This window comes from Lipotes vexillifer, unplaced genomic scaffold, assembly GCF_000442215.2.
Source record: "Lipotes vexillifer unplaced genomic scaffold, Lipotes_vexillifer_v1.1 scaffold120, whole genome shotgun sequence".
Taxonomy (NCBI): Eukaryota; Metazoa; Chordata; class Mammalia; order Artiodactyla; family Lipotidae; genus Lipotes; species Lipotes vexillifer.
This window is the reverse complement of record NW_006791240.1, coordinates 4,107,157-4,112,050: the sequence shown is the minus strand read 5'-3', so window position 1 is coordinate 4,112,050 and position 4,894 is coordinate 4,107,157. Positions and strand designations below refer to the sequence as shown.

Genomic DNA, 4,894 nt, shown 5'->3' with positions numbered 1-4,894 from the left:
TATTTACCTTATAAATAAAGACAGTTACAAAAGTATACTTTTGGTGAACATAATGCAGCTGTCCTTGGTTCACCTGATAACATACAAATGTCCTCCTTAAGAGAGGATACAAAGTCCCTTTATCCATAGGTGGGTTAATTTTTTTTCTACCTATGACTAGGTACCAATTTTTTTTCTACCTGTGTCACATTTTCTACTTAATATCCTGTAACTTAAATATGGAGATATGAGATTAGCTACTATCAGATGGTTATAGAAAGGGAGATAAGAAATAAGTTGGTTAATATATATACAAATTTTTTATATCATAAAAGGAAAAAGTACTCATTAGAATTTTTATTTCTGCAACTAGTCATGTGGTTGTAGTTGCTGTCTATAATTATCTTCTGCTGTCATTCCACAGTCCCTCTGTTCTTGGCAATACCTCAGCTGGTTGTGGTTTCTTGCCTGATGGGGTGACCTAAATCTTCATTCCTTAAGGGTCTGGGTCATTAGCAGTCCTGCCTGGATTGTTTCCACTGACTTTAATCACAGTACATGGAAATACTAAGTGGCCTCCCAGGGGAACTCCTGCATTCCAGACATACTTTCTGTTAGCCCCTCTTGTGTGGTAGCAACCTGACTTCCCCTTGATTGTGAGATGAGAACCCTAGTCGGTTCTGTAACCCCCTTCTTTGTCTGTTGATTCATTGGCACGAATAACCCAAAGTGGCTGGGTGGCAGTCTCAATTTCCAGTTTAATGGAATCGTTTCTGCATCCCTTGGTGGAAACTAAGATCTTCCACAGGAACTATATGGGCATAGATGGATATAGGTGGGTAAGTGATGTGGTGTGTTGTATGTGTCAGTGAATTGGGAAGCAAAGTAAATCTGTTTAGAGTGAGAATGAGTTAATACAAATTAATATAGTACATTTCACGATACTTGTGGAGTTAGTAGGATACCCTATGTGAAATATTTACTTTGAAAGAAGTGTAAATATATTCAGAATGTGCATATAGTTTTTTTTGTTTTTATTATCCCATATTTAATAATGGGCAGGTGGTTGGTAGCAGTTGAGTTTGAATCTATGTGTTTTTTTGTTTGTTTTTTTGGCCACACGGCATGTGGGATCTTAGTTCCCCGACCAGGGATCGAACCTACGCCCCCTGCATTGGAAGCGTGGAGTCTTAACCACTGGACCGCCAGGAAAGTCCCAAGTTTTGAATCTAGATCTGATATACTTCTTGGATTTTTTGTTTACCTAAAGGAGGAAATAAGAATTATATTTACTATTTTGAGTTTTTATAAGTTAATTTTAAAGAATTTAGAAGAGTGAACATAAATGACTTCATTTTCACAAATGAAAATACTACAGTAACATTGCTTGTCGTATCTACTCTGAAACTAGAAGGAGGGTGAGCCTGGAGTCAGACCACCTGGCTTTAAATTCCAGCTCTTCTGCTTACCATGAATTTCTGTTAACTATGGCTTTGTAACAACAGCGCCCCCCCTGCCCCCCGCAATTTCAGTGGCTTAAAATGAGTGTGTGTTATTACTCATGAATCTGTAGATCACGTGGATGGTTCTGATCACCTGGGCTAGATTTGGCAGATTTCATCTAGGATAGCTCATAACATTGGTGGTCACCTGGCAGATTGTCTGGAAGCTGGCTAGTCTATGGTGGCTTCTCACATTTCTGGCTGTTGGCTGACTCTCTGCTGGATGATGGAGGGTGACTGAGGCACATGTCTCTCATCATTTATCAGGCAAGTCTGGACTTCTTCCACATGGTGGTCGCAGGATTCTTAGAGAGGTAGTAGAAACAAGCAAGGTCTCTTGAGGTCTACATTTGGAACTGGCACAACATCACTTCTGCCATGTTCTGTTGGTTCAAGGCAAGTCATGAGGCCAGACAAGATTCAAGATGTGGGGAAATGAGCTCTACCTCTTGATGGGAGGAGCTGCAGTGTCACATTGCTAGGGGTATGGGTACTAGGAGGGATGGAGAATTGGGGCCATTGTATAAGCATTTTACCATACAACATGATGCACAAGTCTCTTCATCCCTTTGAATCTGTTTCCTAACCTGTAAAAATGGCTAGGAGGATAACGATTCTTTTTGAGACAATTTTGAAGATTAGGTAAAATAAACAGTGTAAAGTGTCTCTGGTAGTGCCTTAATATATGCCAATATGTGCTCAGTAAGTGTTTATTATTATTACTTGTAATGATTAGGTGTTCTATATTCATGACTAAAATACTCATAATAATCCTGTGATGCTGTCATTATTTCCTTCTTATAGCTGAGGAGACAGACTGAATTGCTTAAGTTACCAGTATGCCAAGGTTGGTGGTAGACCCAACGTTGAACCAAGGTTTTTTGTTTTTGCTTTGAAAACCTAATACTGGCCTTTGAGAGCCAGTACAGTGGTAAAACATGGGGGCTCTGGAACTGTTAGAGTCCTTGTCCCAGACCTTACTAGCCTTTCAGCCTTGGACACATTACTTAACCTCTTTGTGCCTCACTTTCTAGGAAAGGAGATTGCTTACCTCCCACCATTGTTGGTGAGAATTAAATGAATTAATACACATTGTTTAGAAGTACAAGCACAGGCTAGGTAGGTACTCTATATGTTATTCCCTTTCTTATTATTATTACACTATGCTGCCTTTAGTCCAAACCTTTAAAAGCCTTTCTTATTGAAAATATTAAATGAGGCTGAAGTTATCACCCTTTTCCTTTTAGAGCCATCTAATTTTTTCATGAAGTAGTATTAATCTTTATGGTTAGTTTCCTAAAATATAGTAATTATGGATTTTACTGATGTGAATTGGTTATATGGGGACATTTCAATTTGAGGAAAAGCTATTCCATGGTACTTTTTTTTCTCCATCTCCTTTCTGAGCTTTTCTTGCACAATTGTCATTCATATCTGTGGCTTCTGTTTAATGTTGGTTACTCTCAAATCAACATCTGAAGTTTGACCTCACTCCTGAGTTTCATTCCTTAATTGGATTTTCATTTTTCTCTCTCCAGTTAGTTATTAAATTTACTATTTCTGTTATCTCTCACACTCTTCTCCTTTATGCTTATTGCTTTTTATTTAGTGCAGATTCTTCTCATTTTTTTTTTTTGATATCTGACCTTATTTATTTGTTACTCTTAGAACATTTTATTTTTGACTGGACTCAGAGGTAGAAGCTTTCAGAGAGGACAGCCTCCCTTTCTTGGTAGTCTCTTCCTGGCATTTTTCTTTGGCCTCCTTCATTCTCTTGGCCAAAAGTTAAGCATATTCTGCAGCCTTTCTTTATTTTTCTTGGTACACTGTTCCTTCAGAGCAATATGCTGATGTTTGTGTTGCAGAACACGTGGAATAACAAACACTGAATCTTGTGTGCCTTGGTCTTAGGTTATTTACCCTTTTTGTTTAGGGGCTTTCTCACAACACACTGGTGGACATGATCTTCTCTAGAGAGATTGAAAAGTTTGTGAATTTTAGCGATTTTGGTCCCAAGTCGATGAGGCGCAGTAGTATCAGTGACTTCAGGAATATCCTTCTCTCCCCCTCCTTTTTTTTTTTTTTTTAAATAATGACCAAGTTGAAAGCACTTAGACTGGTGTCCACAATGCAACCCTGAACAGATTTGCACTTTCTTTCTCCAGTCTTCCTTGGTCTGTAACAGGACTGCCCCTTAGTAGCAGATGGACACGGCCATGGGTGAAGACACCCTGATTCATGGGAAACCTTGTTTGTTGTTCCCACCAATGATTCTGACCGCATAACACTTCCATTCTTTACCCAGAGCATTAGCAGCAACTTCTGTGGCCATACGCTTCTCATAAAAGGTACAAAGTTTGCATTCATCGTCCACTTCAGTGAGTTTCTGGCATCTAGTGGCTGGGAAAGAGATGTTCAGTTTCATCCTGAAGCAGCTGACCAGCTCTGAGATTCTGCAAAAAAAGAGCTCATCATTTTTTTCTTAAATTAGTTTAGAAGCCTCCTAATCAGTCTCTTAACTCCGTTCTTACCTTTTCCCAATCCATTCTCCAGGGACTGTCAAGATAGTTTATGTAAAAAACATTTGATCGTTTTATTCGTTTGGTTAAAATGTTAACTTCACATTGCTTGCAAGAAAAAATAAAGTTGAGCGTTCAGGGCTCTTGATGAATCTGTCTCTGCTTCCCTCTCCAGCAAAATCTTTAGTTACTTTGCAACAGAATTTCTGACTTCTGCTGTGTGAAATCATCCAGGACTGTTATATTCTCTTGCATGTCTGTGCATCTGCGTGTGCTTTTAATTTCATGTGAAATCCTCTGCGTATGTTTGTTCTATTGGCACACTTTGCACATCTTTTTAAAGATTTAGCTCGTGTGATTTTTCAGGGAAGGTTTCCTTATCCCTACTACATACTTTCAGACTCCTGATTCTTGCCTGGATTGGTATATGATTTATTATAACTTTTATCCCATTGGTGTTTTTTTTTTTTTTTTTTTTTTTTTTTTTTTTTTTTTTTCCGGTACGCGGGCCTCTCACTGCTGTGGCATCTCCCCTTGCAGAGCACAGGCTCCAGACACGCAGGCTCAGCGGCCATGGCTCACGTGCCCAGCCGCTCCGCAGCATGTGGGATCTTCCCGGACCGGGGCACGAACCCATGTCCCCTGCATTGGCAGGCGGACTCTCAACCACTGCGCCACCAGGGAAACCCCCCATTGGTGTTTTTAAACATCCTTTTTTGGTTATAATTCACATACAATACAGTTCACTACTTCAGTGTACAGCTCAGTGGTTTAGTATATTTAGAGTCGTGCATCTGTTACCACAGTCAATTTTAGAACATTTCATTATCCCGCAAAGAAACCCACACCTTTTAGCCAACACCCCCTAGCGTCTCATCTCCCTTCCCCTCCCCT

The 4,894-nt window shown here is 39.7% G+C and overlaps 1 pseudogene; it reads right to left on the bottom strand.

Annotated features, from left to right (window-relative positions):
* Positions 1 to 3,155: 3,155 nt before the first annotated feature.
* Positions 3,156 to 3,906, bottom strand: LOC103075309 (40S ribosomal protein S6 pseudogene; annotated as a pseudogene).
* Positions 3,907 to 4,894: the final 988 nt, after the last annotated feature.